The 18656-nt window shown below is 35.2% G+C and overlaps 1 protein-coding gene across 1 annotated transcript in view; it reads left to right on the top strand.

Moving 5' to 3' along the window:
* Positions 1-18099, top strand: part of LOC146394736 (uncharacterized) — a 46702-nt gene extending 28603 nt beyond the window's left edge. Inside the window, exons 4-5 of the mRNA XM_085006982.1 lie at positions 10698-10824; positions 13830-18099. The gene's annotated coding sequence lies outside the window, so the exon portion shown is untranslated. The remainder of the gene's footprint in view (positions 1-10697; positions 10825-13829) is intronic.
* The last annotated feature ends 557 nt before the right edge of the window (positions 18100-18656 follow it).

An 18656-nucleotide genomic window follows, 5' to 3' on the forward strand; every position in this document is an offset into this window, starting at 1 on the left:
CCCCCAGCCTCTGACAACCACTAACATGCTTTCTGTCTCTGTCAACTTGCCTTTTCTTTTTTTTAAATGATTTTTATTTTTTCCTTCATAGTTGATTTACAGTGGTCTGTTAATTTCTACTGTACAGCAAAGTGACCCAGTCATATGTATATATATATTTTCACATTATTCCTTTCCTAGAAATTTCATTTAAATGAAATCGAACCACATGCAGTCTTTTGTGACTGACCTCTTTGATTTAGAATAATGTTTTCAAGGTTCATCTGTATTGTAGCAAGTATCAATACGTCTTTCCTTGTTATGGCTGAATAATATTCCCTTGTATGGCATATTTTTTTATCCACTCACCTGTTTATGGGCATTTGGCTTATTGTCTATTATGAATAATGCTGTCATGAACACCCATGTACACAATTTTGCATGGACATATGTTTTAATGTCGGGAGTATAACTAGGAGTGAAATAACTGGATCATATTTTAACTCAATGCCTAGCAGTTTGAAGCACTGTCAGATCATTTGCTCAAGAGGCTGCACCAGCTTTCCATTCCCACAAGCAATACATATAGATTCCACTTTCTCTATATCCTCACTGACACTGGTTATTGCCTGTTATTTTTGATTATAGCCATCCTAGAGAATGTGAAATAGCATCTCACTGTGGTTTTGATATGTATATCTCCGACGGCTAATCATATTGAGCATCTTTTCATGTGCTTCTGGGCCATTTGTATTTCTTCTTTGGAGAAATGTGTATTCAAGTTCTTTGTCCATATTTTGTTGACTTTTCTTTTTAATGATTGAGTTGTGAGGATTGTTTATACGTTCTGTCAGATATATGATATGACACTAATTTCTCCAGTTCTGTGAATTATCTCTTCACTTTCTTCATGGTGTCCTTTCATGCACAAACGTTTTACTTTTGATGACTTTAAGGATGGTATTTTGATGAACAGCACAGGACTTTTTAATGTCAGTAGAGTCCGGTTTGCAATTTTTAATTAGTGCATTTTGTATCCTTTTTAAGAAATCTTTGCCTCTCCAAATGTTATGAAATTATTCCTTTATGTGTTCATTTAGAGCTTTTTGGTTTCATTTTACATTTAGAAATATGATCCATTTTGAATTATTTTTTCTATGGTGTGAGATAGTCATCAATGTAGTCTATTTCTGAATTCTCTTCTCTTTCATTGATCCATTTGTGTATCTTTCTACCCATACCTCACTGTCTTAATAGTGTCTCTTTATTGGAAGTCTTGAAAACCAGTAGTATGAATCCTCCAACTTCATTCTTCAAGGTTGTCTTGGCGATAATAGATCCTTTGCATTATATTATTATTATTATTATTATTATTATTTTGTCTTTTTGCCATTTCTTGGGCTGCTCCTGCGGTATATGGAGGTTCCCAGGCTAGGGGTCTAATCAGAGCTGTAGCCTCCGGCTTACGCCAGAGCCACAGCAACGTGGGATCCGAGCCACATCTGCAACCTACACCATAGCTCATGGCAACACCAGATCCTTAACCCACTGAGCAAGGCCAGGGGTCGAACCCGCAACCTCACAGTTCCTAGTTGGATTCGTTAATCACTAGGCCATGACAGGAACTCCGATCCTTTGCTAAAATTTTAGATTTTAAAATGAGCTTATCAATTTCCACAGAAATTCTTACTGGGAGTTTGATTTGCATTAATTTTATAATCCAAATAAATTTGAAGAGAATTGATAACTTAATAATGTTGGAATTCCAATTTATGAACATGATATAACTCTCAACTCCTTTATGTCTATTCTCAGCAGTGTTTTGTCGTTTTCATTGTAAAGTGCTTGTACGTCTTTTATTTGAAATTTTGTTGTATATGTTAGAAAAAGCATTAAAAACGTATTTTCCAATTGTTTATTTCCAGTTTATGTAAGTGCAGTTTATTTTTGTAACTATATTTACCAAGATGTCCAGCTACCTTGGTAAATTCTCTTACTTATTCTAATGATTTATCTCTAATTGCTTTTGCATATTCTTGGTATGTGGTGTTATCTGTGAGTAATGTCAGCTTTGTCTCTTCCTTTCCAATCTTTATGTATTTTCTTTAATTTTATTTAAAAATTTTGTCTATGTATTCTGGCTAGTTCTTTCAGTACAGTGGTGAATAGAAATGGTAATAATGGGCAATTTTTGTCTTGTTCATGATCTTAAAGGAGATGTCTTTAGTTTTTTAAATAAAGTAGCATAATCTTTTCTAAATAATTGTTGCAGATACCCTTTATCAGGTTAAGAAAGCTCCTCCTACTTTTAGTTTTCTAAGAATTTTTCTTATGAATGAATGTTAAGTTTTATCAAGTCTTTTCTTTATCTGTTGAAATGATCACTTGGTTTTTCTTTTTAAACTATTAATGTTGAGAATAACATTATTTGATATAAACAAATTTTATATTCCTCAAATATATCTTTGCTATGATATGCTATTTCTGTACATTTCTGGATTTAATTTGCCAATTTAAAAAATGGTTTCTGTGTCTTGGTTCATGAATGAACTTGGCTTGGGATAGTTTATGTGAGATTGGAATTCCTTGTTCTTTTAATGTGAGATATTGCTCACTGGTAAACCTTGTGGAGCTGGATTTGTCTTTTCTTTATAGACAAATTTTGAATAATGATTCATTTACCTAAGGCTTATAAAACTGTTCAGGTTTTCTATTTCTTTCTGGTTCAATTTTAGTAAGTTATATAATTTTTTTTTTGAAATTTGGTTTATAGAGATTGCTAAAATTTATGGGAATAATTTAGATTATACCACTGAGCCACGACAGGAACTCCTTAAAAGCTTTTTTCTTACATAACCAGACTGCAGTTATCAAAATCAGGACATTAAAATTAGTTCATTACTATTGTCTGACCTACAGACCTCATTCAACTTTCGACAGTTACACTAATAATGTCATTTATAGAAAAAGATTTTCATTTTCTGTTTCAGGTTCCAATCCAGGATCACACATTGCATTTATTTGTTATGTTCCTTGTCTTCTTTAGTTTAAAACAGTTTCTCATTCTTTCTTAGTCTTTAATGACTTTGTTACTTTTGAAGAGGTTAGGCTAGTTATTTTTGTTTTGTTTTGGCTGCTCCAGTGGCATGTGGAAGTTCTTAGGCCAAGGATCAAACCCATGCCACAGCAGCAACCCAAGCCACTGCAGTGACCATGCTGAACCCTTAACACTCTGTACCACAGGGGAAGTCTTAGGCTAGTTATTTTCATAAATTTCTCTCAAATTTTATTTATTTGATGTTTTTCCATGACTAGATTCAGGCCACACATTTTGGCACAGAAATAATATTGTGTCCTCAGAACATTATATGAGGAGTCAACGATGTTGATTTGTCCCCTTCTGTTGATATTAATCATGATTACTTAAGGTATAATCTACCCTACCAGGTTTATTCACTCTAAAGTTCCAGTTTTTCAAGTTGTACGTAACAAATATCTTATATTTTTAAATTATGTAAATATCCCATTACTTCTTAAATGTTCACTTGTGTTATTATCTATTGAATATTCTTGCCCAAGTCAATTATTATGGTGATTTGGTTGCCAAATTTTGATTTTCTTACCCCATCATGACTTTTGCATTTGTTAGTTGACATTGTAGTGTGAGAATGAGCTATTTTGCTCTTTATGTATTTGTTTGCTTACTTATAGTAGTATAGATTCATTTATTTTATTTTATTTTATGGGTTATAATTCATAACCATCATTATTTATTTTGATACTCAACTAGTCCTAGATTTGGCCAGTGAAAGCCCCTTCATATAGACATCTGTATTCCTTTGGCATGTGCTCATCATTCTTTGAGCACTTCCTTACTTTATGATTCTGCAATATACTCCAGACTCATCTTTTAAATTCTCAGTTCCAGCTCTGGAATGAGCCATATTTTCAAGGAGTCCTAGGTATTATGTGTGCTTGTTGCTACTGGAGTGTCATTGTTTCTAGGCTAACTGTATCTTCGTAGAACAAGCTATATATATATATTTCTGTATGTATTTATATACATAAAATGCAAAGTTGCTATATTAACTATAAAGTTATAATTTTACATATATATATTATGATATGTATATCTGAAAGTCAAGAGTTCACACTGATATCTCTAATTTTAGTTCAATACCAGAGTTGATTCTGTCAATCATAGTTCCTTTTTCCAACAGTGAGAAATATGGCTCCCATTATCCATAATATATTTCCTCATTTGCTCAATCCCAGAATTCACAGAAAGCAGTTTTATGATTGCTAACCAATTCCGCTGTGAAAAACAAACCTATAACTCAAGTTCAATATTTTTTATAGGTTTGTTTGTTTTTGTTTTTGTTTTTGTTTTTTAGTCTGAGGCTATATTGTCAAAGTACTGTGTTTGGACATTGCTTGGGTTAGTTATGCCCCTCCTTTGGTTTGGTTATAAATTAGATTCATTAGTTTCTGTTTCTATTTCATGTTTTCTCCAACCCCTTTTTATTTTAGTGGTTTTATTTTTTGAGTATGTGAAACATTAACATGATTCCAAAAGTCAGAACTATAGACAAAAGAATACTCAGAGAAATGAAATTACCTCCATCCTTTATATCCCATTTGCATCCCTCATCCTTTCTACCCTGTCCTTTACCCTGACATATGTATAAATCTCATTATTTCTGCTTTTTTCTTCCTACGTTTCCTTCTGCATAAATGGACTTTTTAAAATTTCCCCTTGTTGCTCACACAAAAGATAACATAGAGTAGACACTCTTTCACACTTTACTTTTCCATCCACTTAACAGTGTACCTGAAACTGAGGTTCAGTGATCTTTTTCATTCTTTTTTAATAATTATATTTAATAGACTTTTTTGAGTAGATTTAGGTTTACAGAAAAAAATAGCTAAAAGTAGTTACCATACGCCCCTTGATTCCAAATATTTCCTCCATTTTTAACATCTTACGGTACTATGTACATTTACAAGTGATGAGCTAATATTGATACACCATTATTAAAGTCAATAGTTTACATTAAGGTTCACTTTTGTGTTGTACATTCCATGGGTTTTTGATACATATATAATGACATTACAATATCATGCATAAAAAACTTCATTGTCTTAAAATCTCTTTTGTTCCATCACCATATAATTAATATCCATTGCTAGTTTTTTCCAACCTCAGCTCTCTTCCCTTGTAACCACTAATGTGTTCTCTGTATCTGTTTTGTTTTATTTTGTTTATTCGTTTTGTTTTTATAGATTCCACATGAATGAAATCTTAAAATATCTGCCTTTCTCTTTCTGATTTATTTCACTGGGCATAGTATCTTTAGGTCCATCCATGTTGTCACAAATGGCAGGACTTCATTATTTTTATGGCTAAGTAGTAGTCCATTGTATACATGCCACATCTTCTTTATCTATTCATCCATCAGTGGACGCTTAGGTTGTTTCCTGTATTTTGATTATTATAAATAATGCTGCAGTGGACACAGGAGTGCATGTATCTTTTCAAATTAATATTTTTGTGTTCTTCAGTTAAATACTCAGTTATGGAATAGCTGGATCATATGGTAGTCCTATTTTTAGTTTTTTGAGAAACCTCCATATAGTTTTCCACAGTGTCTGTACCAATTTACATTCCCACCAACACTGTAGTAAGGTTCTTTTTTTCTCCACTCCCTCTCCCTTTTCTATACACCATCTCCAACATTTATTATTCTTGTCTTTTTTATAAGAGCCATTCTAACAAGTATATTTCATTGTGTCTTGGATTAATTTCTCAAATAATTAATGATATTGAATGTCTTTTAATGTGTCGATTGGCCACCTGTATGTCTTCTTTGGAAAAATGTCTGTTCAAATCCTCTTCCAATTTTTTTTTTTTTTTTGTCTTTTTGCTATTTCTTGGGCCACTCCCGCAGCATATGGAGATTCCCAGGCTAGGGGTCTAATCGGAGCTGTAGCCACCAGCCTACACCAGAGCCACAGCAACACGGGATCCGAGCCGTGTCTGCAACCTACACCAGAGCTCACAGCAACGCCGGATCGTTAACCCACTGAGCAAGGCCAGGGACCGAACCTGCAACCTCATGGTTCCTAGTCGGATTCGTTAACCACTGCGCCACGACGGGAACTCCCTCTTCCAATTTTTAATCATATTGTATGTTTGTTTTGTTGTTGTTGAGTTGTATAAGTTCTTTACATATTTTAGATATTATCAGATATATGATTTAAAAATATTTTCTCCCAGGGAGTTCCTGTTGTTGCTCAGCTGTAACAAACCTGACTAGTATCCATGAGGATGCCCTTTTGATCCCTAACCTTGCTCAGTGGGTTAAAGATCTGGCATTGCTATGCACTATGGTGTAGGTCATGGATGCAGCTCAGATCTGGCTTGGTTGTGGCTGTGGTATAGGCTGGCAGCTACAGCTCCAATTCAACCCCTAGCCTGGGAATTTCCATATGCCATGGGTGTGGCCCTAAAAAAAAAAAAAAAGAAAGAAAAAAGAAAAAACAAAGAAAAAGAAAGTTTTTCTCCCACTCAATAGGTGGAATTTTCATGTGATGAAGCTCTTTAGTTTTCTGTAGTTTCATTTGTTTATTTTTGCTTTTATTTCCCTTGCCTTTGGAGTCAGATACACAAAAATATGACCGAGACTGATGTTAATGAAATTATCACCTATATTTTCTTATAGGAATTTTATGGTGTCAGGTCTTATATTCAAGTCTTTAATCCATTTTGAGTTATTTGCTGTGTATGGTGTAAGATAAGGGTCTAGTTTCATTCTTTTGCATGTGACATCCCAGTTCTCCCAACACCATTTATTGAAGAGATTATCCTTTTTCCAGTGTATGTCTTTTGCTCCTTTGTCATCGATTAGTTGTCTATGTATGTGGGAGTTTATTTCTAGGCCCTCAGTTCTGTTCTGTTGATCTATGTGTCTGTTTTTGTGCCAGTACCATACTGTTTTGCTGACTATAACTTTGTAATGTAGTTTGAAATCGGGGAACATGATACTTTCAGCTTTTTTATTCTTTCTTATTTTATGGCTATTTGGGATGTTTTGTGGTTCCATAAAATTTTTAGAATTATTTGTCCCAGTTTGATGAAATATAGCTTTGGTATTTGATATGGATTGTATCAAGCTTGTAGATGCTTTGAGCAGTATGCACATTTTTACAGTATTAATTCTTTTACTCCATAAACATAGAATATCTTTCCTTTTATTTGTGTCATCTTCACTTTCTTTCATCAATGTCTTGTAGTTTTCTGTGTACAGGTCTTTCATCTCCTTGGTTGAATTTATCCCTAGTTATTTTTATTGTTTTTATGCAATTATAAATGGGATTTTTTATTAATTTCTCTTTCTGATTATTTGTTATTAGTGTATAAGAAATGCCGCAGATTTCTGTATATTGATTTTTCATCCTGTAACTTTACTGAATTCATTTATTGGTTCTAAGAGTTTTTAGGAATTTCTATATATAGTATCATGTCATCTGCAAATAGTGACAGTTTTACTTCTTCCCTTCTTCCCTCACAATTTGGATGCATTTTATTTCTTTTACTTATCTGATTATTGTGGCTAGGACTTCCAACACTATGTTAAAGAGAAGTGGAAAGAATGGGCATCCTTGTCTTGTTCCTGATCTTAGAGAAAAGCTTTCAGTTTTTCACCATTGGGTCTGCTTTTATCTGTGAGTTTGTCATATGTGGCCTTTATTATGTTGAGGTATGTTCCCTTTTTACCCACTTTGTTGAGAATATATGTCATATGTGGATGTTGAAATTTTTTTTTTGGCTATACTCACAGCATGTAGAAGTCCCCAGGCCAGGGATTCAACCTGTGCCACAGCATTAACCCAAGCCATTGCAGTGATAATGCTGGAACCTTAACCTGCTGCACCACAAGAGAATTCCCTGGATGTTGTCTTTTGTCGGTACTTTTTCTGCAACTATTGAAATGATCATATAATTTTTAATCCTTTGTTTGTTAATGTGATATGCATGTTGATTAATTTATGAATATTGAAACAACTTCGCATCCCTGTAATGAATCCTACTTGAGTGTGGTACATGATCCTTTTAATGTATTGTTGGATTCAGCTTGCTAATATTTTGTTAAGAATTTTTATATCAGTATTCATTATGGATAGTGGTCAGTAATTTTCTATTTTTGTGGTATCCTTGTCTGGTTTAGCATAATGCTGACTTCGTAAAATATGTTTGGAAGTTTTCTCTCTTAAAATTTTTGGAAGAGTTTGAGAAGTATAGATGTTAATCTTCTTTGAATGATCTGTAGAATTTTCCAATGAAGCCATCTGGTCCTGGGCTTCTGTTTGTTGGGAGATTTTCGATTATTGCTTTAATCTCATTACTAATAATCAGTCTAGTAAGAATTTTTATTCATTCATGATTATCTTTTGGAAGATAGAATTTCAAGAGTTTATCCATTTCTTCTAGGTCTTCAATTTATTGGCATATAATTTTTCATAATAGTCTCCTATAATCCTTTGTATTTCTGTGCTATCATATATGACTTCTCTTTATGATTTTATTTGAGTCCTCTCTTTTTGTCTGCATTGGTCTAGTTAATATTTGCAAATTTTGTTTATCTTTTCAAAGAACCTTAGTTTCATGGATATTTTCTATTTTTTTAGTCTCTATTTCATTGATTTCCCCTCTGATTTTTATAATTTTCTTTCTTCTAATTTTGGGCTTCCTTTGTTCTTTTCCTAGTTCCTATACTTGGATTTGTTCTTATTTCTTGAGGTAAGTCTGTATTGCTATGAACTTTCTTCTTAGGACTGCTTTTTCAGCATCCTATAGATTTTGGTGTGTTGTATTTCTGTTTTCATTTGTAGGTAGGTAGGTATTTTTAAATTTCTCCTTTGATTTCTTTGATGACCCATTGGTTGTTCAGTAGTATGTTTTTGATCTCCACTTTTTTTGTGTTTTTCCCCCAGTTTTTTCATGTAGTTGATTTCTAGTTTCATGCCATTTTCATTGGAGAAGATGCTTGATATGATTTCAATCATACCGAATTTATTAAGACTTGTTTTGTGATCTAATATACATTCCATCCTGAAGAATGTTCCATGTGCACTAGAGAAAAAAAATGTATTCTGTAGGAGTTCCTGTTGTGGTGCAGTGGAAACAAATCTGACTAGGAACCATGAGGTTGTGGGTTTGATCCCTGGCCTTGCTCAGTGGGTTAAGGATCTGACATTGCCATGAGCTGTGGTGTAGGCTGCAAACGTGACTTGGATCCTGCAGTGCTGTGGCTGTGGCATAGGCCAGCAGCTGTAGCTCTGATTCGACCCCTAGCCTGGGGTGGGTGTGGCCCTAAAAAGCAAAGAAAGCAAGAAAGCAAGAAAGCAAGAAAGCAAGAAAGAAAGAAAGAAAGAAAAAATGATTCTACTGATTTTAGATGGAATATTCTGTATATATCTTTGTATTTAGTTAACCTGGTATGTGTCATTTAAATCCATTATTTCCTTATTGATTTTTCTGTAGATGATCTATCTATTGACATAATTAGTGTATTAAAGTCCTCTGATTATTTTTTCTTTCAATTTCTCCCTCTAAGTCTAATATATTTGCTTTATATATCTTTATGCTCCTCTATTGGATATACATACATTTATAAATGTTACATTTTCTTGTTGGACTGACCCCTTTATCAATATATAATGCTATTCTTAGTCTTTTATTGTAGTCTTTGTTTTACATTCTTTTTTATTTGATAAGAGTATAGTTACTTCAGCTTCCTTTTCATTTCATCTCATTTACTTTCAGTCTGTGCGTGTCCTTCTAAAATGGGTCTCTTGTAGGCAGCATATAGAAAGGTATTTTAAAAAATCCATTCAGCTACTCTGTGTATTTTGATTGGTGAATTTAGTCCACTTACACTTAAAATAATTATTGATTGGTATATACATATTGCCATTTTGTTAATTATTTGCTGGCTGTTTTGGCAGTCCTCTGTGTTCCTTTCTTCTCTCTCTTTTCCCTTGTATTTTTTTCTGTTTGTTTTGCATCTTCTTTTACGTACTTATTAAAAGGCTTTTTTGGTGGTTACTATGAGGTTCACAATATGACATCATATATAAGTAGGAGCCTATTTTAAATTGGTTGAAACTTAAATTTAAACACATTTCAAAAGCTTTATTTTTTACTTCTTCCCATGATAATTTACACTTTTGATGACACATTTTACATCTTTTTATTGTATGCATTCCTTAGCTATTTTTCATGATTTTAGTTATTTGTACTGCTTTTGTCTTTCAAATTTCATGCTTGTTTTATAAGTGATTAATCAGTTACCTTTGTTATATATTTACCTTTTTCAGTGTGATTTTTATTTTTGTATTTTTTTATTAATTAGTGCCATTCTTAGCTTAAAGAAGTTATTTTAATGTTTCTTGTAGGGCTAGTTTAGTGTTGATGAGCTCCTTCAGCTTTTCTTAATTTTAGAAACTCTTGATCTGTCTTTCAGCCCTGTATGAGTACCTTGCTGGGTAGAGAACTAACTGGTTGGAATTTTGTTTCCTTTCAGTCCTTCGAATATGTCTTGCCGTTCCCTTCTGGCCTCTAAAGTTTCTGCTGAAGAATCTGCTGATAGCCTTATGGAGTTTCCCTTGTACATAACCTGTTTTTTTTTTTTTTTTTTTTACCTTGCTGCTTTTAGAATTATTCTTTATCTTCAACCCTTATCATGTTAATGGTATGTCTTGATGTGTGGCTCTTTGAGTTCATCTTATGTGAAACTCTCTGGGATTCCTGGACCTGGATGTAAGTTTACTCCTCAAGATTAGGTAAGTTCTTTCAGCCACTATTTCTTCAAGTAATTTTTCTGGCCCTTTATCTCTCTCTTCTCCTTCTTGGACCCCTACAATGTGAATATTATTCCACTTAATGTTGTTCCAAAGGTCCCTTAAAATATCTTCACTTTAAAAAATTAGTTTCTCATTTTGCTGCTTTGTGTACCATTGTTTTGTCTTCTAGCTCATGGATTAATTCTTCTACCTCATCCAGTGTGCTGTTGAACCCCTCTAGTATATTTTTCATTCCAGTAATAACTTCTGTTATATTTTCTATCTCTTTCTTTAAGTTCTTACTGTGTTCATCCATTCTTCTCCTGAGTTTGGTGAGGATTTTTATGACCATTACTTGGAACTCTTTGTCAGGTAAATTGCTTATCTCCATTTTGTTTAGTTTTTTTTGAGATTTTTTTCTTTTTCTTTCAATGGAAGATATTCCTCTCTCTCCTCATTTTACCTAATTCTGTCTATTAGGTGTATCAGTTATTTCTCCCAGTCTTGAAGGAGTGGCTTTATTTAGGAGATGTCCTGTTGGACTCAGAAAAGCAATTGTGCCTAGCCACTAGAGCCAGACACTCAACAGGTGTTCCCAATGTGGGCTGTTTGTGCTTTCTTGTTTTGGGGCTATAGCTTCTGTGGGACACTGGTGGGTGGGGCTGTCCCTCTTGGATGGCTGTAGGGCCTGGTAGTAGCTGCAACAGGACATTGGTGGGTAGGGCTATTACTTAGCTAACTCTGAGGCCTTCTCAGAGTGTAGAGGTGGGCAGAGCTCTCAGTGAGGCATGTGACTGGTGGTAACAGGTTAGATGGAGAGTTCCAAAATGGGCCCCATCAGCACCAGTATTAGCAAGATAGCCTGAGATTGCATAAATGGTTCCTTCTAGTGACTCAGTCCCTGGGGAACATTCCAACTGGTTCCTGCCTCTTTGGCAGATGCTTCAAAATTAGTAACTGAGTTCCCTTCACCTATGGTGCTTTTTCACTGGTTTTCAGGTTGAGTAGGTATTCATGTGAGCCCATTGGTGGATTTTCCATTTTCTATAATTTTCTTTGGCATATTCCCATGGTTTTCAAAGCCAGGTATTTGGGGAGTTTGATACTTCTGTGCATGATATAGGGGTTGGGGTACCCAATGTGGAGCTTGAATCTTTTGTTCCTCAGGGAAAAGATTTTTGCTATTGTGATCCCTCCCAATTGTGGATCACTGCAGCTGGGTTTGGGGTTTTTTTTTCTTGGCAACTCATATCTCTACTTCTCCTGGTCATCTCAGTGGTGTCCTTTTTATACTTTGTTGCAAAGGCTCTGTTTATCCAGTAAGATTCCTTTCCAAGGGAATTATTCCATCTGTAGTTGTTAGTTTGTTGTGTCTGTGAGAGGAGGTGAGTTCTGAATCTTCCTATGCCACCATATTGAATCCTTTTGGCAATTTTACTCTTGATCTGTTGGAAAGGAGGCCTTATATGTAGATTATTCTTATATTGACCTCAAATTTGGGGGGTTCAAGGTTTCCATAAGGATCTTTTAGTTGATTCCACAACTTGAAGAAGCCTTGGGCTTTGTCTTCTGTTTCCTGAGCCCTTTAAATCTGCAAAAATTAGTGCTTAATTCCACATAATTTGGTGAGTGCTATGAAGATGAAAGCTTCAGTGTTCCACTTAACTTTCTGTGAGGTAATTTTTTTTTAATACCTAGCCAAACTATTCCACACTCTTTGTCAGATCTGAAAAGGCACTACTTTAAAAAAAGATTTTACCCATTATTTTTCTTATTTTCCTATGGGGGATCATTCTGGGAATGTAATCTGTTCAGCTGCTAAAAATGGAATCATTTTGAGAGGACAGGAAATGTAGGGTTTTATGTTTTCCTATATTTTATGTGCAACAAAATATATTCTACTATTTTCATTTTGGGATGGTCGTAATTGATAATACAGTAGATTCTGAAGAACTAGAGACCACATGTCAATAATTAAAAACAGATAAATTATCTGATAAAAATTATTACCAACTTTCCTTCTACTTGCAGAACAGATTACAAGAGATTACTTTGAAATCTCTTGGTGATATTCACTGTTCAGTTTTTTTAAAAGATAGCCTTTAAAGACATTTTCTCTTACTACTATACTTAAAGATGTGGTATATAAACCTTTAACATTATTTTTCTTCATAACTGTGAAGGTAGTATGTTATGGTGAACATATTACTTCTTTAGTAATCCCCTTGTCTTTGTGATTAGAGGAGGACCATCTGTTTTTGGCAGTGATGTTCTAAAAATATGAACTGGATTTTATTTTGCAGTGATTTTGATGGTATAATATTCTTTAGTGATATAATAATATGAAAAGCCCTGAATTTCTGCAGCAAGGAATTAATTTGGCATGAGCTTTTCAAATGAGGCCATAATTTGAAGTGGAAAAATTATCTTCAGTTAATAGTCATAATTTCAGAATTTGTGACATTCCTTGATTTTTGAGTTCCATAAATCTTAATAAAAGCTTTTATCGTATCCTTACGCTATAGAAAAATATCTATGTACTATTATAATCTAAAATTTCCACCAGTTTATATTACAAATAGAGTTGCTAGCCATAGACAGATAACACAGTAATTTCTTTAACTAGCTCTGATGATTAACAGAAATGAAACTTATGACATTCATTTAAATGCTATTTTATTTTTCCTTCCAGTATCATTGAGATATAGTTGACATACAGCACTGTATAAGTTCAAGGTATACAGCATAATGATTTGACTTTTATACGTCCTGAAGTAATTATCACAACAAGTTTAGTGACTCTCCATAATTTCATGTAAATACAGAATTGAAGAAATAGAAAACATTTTCTTCTGACATGAACTCTTAGGATTTACTCTCAACAATTTTCATATGTTAACATACAGCAGAACTAATTATGTTTATCATGTCATACATTATATCCTTAGTAATTATTTATCTTATAACTAAAGGTTGTATCTTTTGACTGCCTTCATCCATTTTAGACACAAAAAGTAAATCTTGGAGTTCCCGTCACTGCACAGTGGAAACGAATCCGACTGGGAACCATGAGGTTATGTGTTCGATCCCTGGCCTCTCTCAGTGAGTTAAGGTTCTGGCATTGCTGTGAGCTGTGGTGTAGATCACAGACATGGCTCGGATCTGGTGTTGCTGTGGTTGTGGTATAGGCCAGTGGCTACAGCTCCAATTAGACCCCCAGCCTGGGAACCTCCATATGCCGCAGGAGCAGCCCTAAAAGGACAAAAGACAAAAAACAAACTACTCAGCCATAAAAAAGGATGACATAATGCCATTTGCAGCAACATGGATGGAACTAGAGAATCTCATACTGAGTGAAATGAGCCAGAAAGACAAAGACAAATACCATATGATATCACATATAACTGGAATCTAATATCCAGCACAAATGAACATCTCCACAGAAAAGAAAATCATGGACTTGGAGAAGAGACTTGTGGTTGCCTGATGGGAGGGGGAGGGAGTGGGAGGGATCGGGAGCTTGGGCTTATCAGACACAACCTAGAATAGATCTACAAGGAGAACCTGCTGAATAGCATTGAGAACTATGTCTAGATACTCATGTTGCAACAGAAGAAAGGGTGGGGGAAAAACTGTAACTGCAATGTATACATGTAAGGATAACCTGACCCCCTTGCTGTACAGTGGGAAAAAAAAAAAATCTCAAGGAAAAATAATTTAAAGTTGCGGGAGACCAAAATATCAATGTCAAGATTTCCAGATCTTAAACAGACAGTATTATTATGTAGTATCTTAATTTGTATGATGTGAGGGATGAAATAAACTCATTCCTTTCTGTCAGCACCTTTGTACCTATTACAGTGCTAGGTGAGGCTTTTAAACTCCTTCAAGTCATAAGCACAATAGTCAATAAATTATGGAATTTGAAAAATGTTAAGAATTTGAAAAACGTCTTATTCAGATGAATATGATTATCTCCAGTGTGTAATAAGAATATCATCTTGGGAATTCTGTGGTGGATCAGTGGGTTAAAGATCCAGTGATGTCACTGCTGTGGTGCGGGTTTGAACCCTGGCCTGGGAACTTCCATGTGCCATGAGCTAACTTAAATGTCCTGATTGCTCCAGTTTCCTTCCCTACCACTTTCTCTCCATGTTTCTCTTATTATCCCATGCTCCAGCTACACACATCTTGTCATTCCCACATCACATTGTGCCTACATACGTATGGACATCTGACTCATTCTGCCTGGAACACCCATTCCCTTCATTGACACGGAACAACTCATTTATTTTTCAAGGCCAAGTTCATGTATTACTTCCTCTGTGAAACCTTACTTTATATTCCCAGGTACAGTCGAGTTATTCTCTCTTTATTAGCTGTGGTACACCAGCTTCAGTAACAAAGATATCCCCAAATTTTATAATATTAGCACTGAATAAATATTTTCTGTGTCTTTTAACATTTGTGAGAGATTTTTCAGGTTGATGAATAGCTTTTCTGTCTTTAGTCATGCATGGTCTAAGCTGAGAAAGCACTCCTATCCTCAGAACATGACTTTCCTGTTGCCCTGAATGTCAATATCCTAGGCAGCTAGAAAGAGGAAAGAGCAGGGAGGAGCTTGCATGGGTAGTTTTAGGATTTATATCTGAAAATTGGGTATGTAACTTAGGTTCAAATTTTATGTGAGACAACATATTCCCTTGGCCACACCTAGCTACACTGGGTGCAAGACTGTGGTCTAGTTGTGTGTCCAAGAAGGGAAAAAAAATGTTTATGGAGAGATGTAATTTCTGCCATGTCCTCCTAGAGGGTTCCCATAACACTACTTAAGCACATTTCCATTTGTAATGCAATTACCTTTTTGTATGTTTACCTCTCTCAATAATATGGTCCTAAAGTGTGGGTTTTTTGAGAACTGAGACTTTTGTTGGTATTCATAACTCATTCCATCAATAGTGTTTAGTAAATGTCTGCTGTGCAGCAGTGTCTCAGTACATATTACAGTGCTCAATGCATGTTTATTAAATTAATATATGTATGAATTAGTGAATGAATATTGACATTATCACAATTGAGTTCTGGTCATGCAGTACTATTGTCCTTTCTTTCTATAAAATTCACACTGTTGCTTGAATTGCTATCTTTCTTCTATAGAAATTCATTTTTAACATTTTGATAACAATATTATTCTATGTGGCAGTGTAAATATTTCCAAATTAATTAAATAGCAGCTTATGATATTATAGACTAGGGATTGACAAGCTTTTTCTGCAAAGGGTCGTATAATAAACATTTTTAGACTTTGTAAGGCACATACAATCTCTGTCATAACCTCTGAACCTTGACTTTGTAATGTTGGCTTCCTGGCTTAGCCTATGGCAGGCCATAGATTACTAACCTCTGGCATGGGGTAATATATGCTAAAATATAAAAGCACTGGCCATTTCTGTAGCCAAAAGATATATAAAAATAACAAATAGTTTTAATGATTACTTAGAAAGTCAATATAAAAAAATTTGGTTGGCTGAAGCAAGATGGCAAAGACTCAATTTTCCTTGTTTCTCAGCTCTAAATGAAACTAGATACTATATAACAAAGGAGCACAAAAATGGAGAAAGCAAAATGTAGACTGACTAGATAGCCCAGAACTTGGAGAAGGATACTATAGTGAGCTCTCTGGGTTTTCCTTTTATCTTCCATGTATCCTAGACTAGAGAGTCTTGCAATCCAGAAACACCAAAGTGGTAGACAAAATAACACTCAAAATTTGCTCTCTCTGGCCGAAGGACTGAAAAAGGGGAAATCCAGCACGGACTTAATGGGAAGACCCATACCTTTTGGCAGTGGCAGAACTGATTCTCTAGAATTTGTGGCAAACGTGGATTGACTCAGGAGGTGATGGCCCACTGCATTCCCCATACCTGCTGGAAGAAGTGGGTTCAATCTGCCCACAGTGGTAACAGCAGACAATTCCATCCATACCCAATACTAAGAGGTAACAATTGGAGTTCCTGTCATGGCTCCAATTGGAAGTGGATCTGACTAGCGCCCATGAAAATGCGGATTCAATCCCTGGCCTTGCTTAGTGGGTTAAGGATCTGGTGTTGCCATGAGCTGTGGTGTAGGTCACAGATGCAGCTTGGATCCTGTGTTGCTGTGGCTGTGACATAAACTGGCAGCTGCAGCTCCAATTCGACTCCTAGCCTGGGAACCTCCAGATGCCGTGGGTGTGGCCCTAAAAAAAAGGACAAAAATAAAAGGTAACAATTAGTCCCCTCTGCTCACCCTAGAGGCACCAGTGTGCCAGGTGTCTTCTGGACCTCCACTCAGCAGAATGTGACTCAAGGCTGGCATATCTTGGCCTTCCTCCAATGGCAGAGAGCCACTTTGGCTTGGTGGGGCCAGCCTCTCCATCTAGTTTCAGGAGGCCCAGCTGAGCACTTTCCTTCCCTGAAGGCAAAAACAGAAATATAGTGGGAAGTCCATCAGTAGGCATCCAGTGAGAGAACAGGTCAGGGGAAATAGTCTCCACCCTGTGGCTCTGGCACACCCGCTTTACACCTAGAAGCACTGGGTAGCATAGCAGGGATCCAGCAGGAGCTCAAGCAGGCGCAGAAGAAAGAAAAACCAAAATAGCACCATAAGAACTCACAAATCTCAATTGTCACTGGAACTACAGGTCACAAAAGTAAATAATCTGCCTGATAAACCTAAACAAGGTGACTGCTTGCTAAATTCAAAGATTTATGTAGGATCAAGAATCTCCTAACATCTAAAATATACAAAATATGATAAAAAAATCACACATCATGCCAAGGGCCAGGGAAAAAATCACAACTGGAATGAAAAAAAAATGATGGGAACACTAAGATGAATTAGAAGTTGGAACGACCTGACAAACATTTTAAAGCTGCAGATTTCTTCAATGAGTAGTTATAAATTGTCTCAAAACAAATTAAAACAAGAAAAATCTCAGCAAAGGAAGAGAAGTTATAGAAAGGAGCAAATAGAAATGATAGAACTAAAAATATTATAACAAAAACTCATTTGATGAGATGACTAATAAGAGTGACTATGTAGAAAATATAATCTGAACTGGAGAGGAGATAAATAGAATTTACCCAGTCTGAACAATGGAGAGAAGACATCCTGACCAAAAAACAAACAAACAGATGAAAAAACCCCACGGGGGACTATGGGAAAATTACAAAAAAATTAACATTTACAAATCTCAAAGTGCTTGTGAATCCCAGAAGGAGAAAAAAAGAAAAATAATGAAGGGCTTAAAAAGTATTGCACAAGTGGTGGCTTAAAACTTCCCAAATTTGTCAAAAGGCGTAAGCCTACAGATTTAAGAGTTGAGTGAAGCTCCAATAGGATAAACCCAAAGAAATCTATGCTAAGGTACATGTAAACATATGAAAACTAAAGACAGAAAAAAAAATTCAAAGCAACCAGAGAGAATACTTATTTGAATGGCAGAGGATTTTTCATCTGAAATAATGGAAACAAAGAGAAGGAGGCACATTTTCAAACAGGAACAACATTTTCAAGTGGTGAAAAAAAACTACCCCCAAACTTATATCTATTCTTCATGTATGACATGGAAATAAATAAAGACATTCTCAGACAAAGGGAAGTCAAGTGAATTTATTATTAGAAGACCTTCCCAAAGTAACAGGCACATGAAAAAATGCTCAACATCAATAATTATTAGGGAATTGCAAATCAAAGCTGCAATGAGGTACCACCTCACACAGTCAGAATGGCTATCATTAATAAGTCTACAAATAACAAATGCTGGAGAGGGTGAGGAGAAAAAGGTACCC

Source organism: Sus scrofa, chromosome X (assembly GCF_054392235.1).
Source record: "Sus scrofa isolate SSC_HxYL_T2T_F1_AM1 chromosome X, Sscrofa_HxYL_maternal_Yorkshire_Landrace_v2.0, whole genome shotgun sequence".
Lineage (NCBI taxonomy): Eukaryota > Metazoa > Chordata > Mammalia > Artiodactyla > Suidae > Sus > Sus scrofa.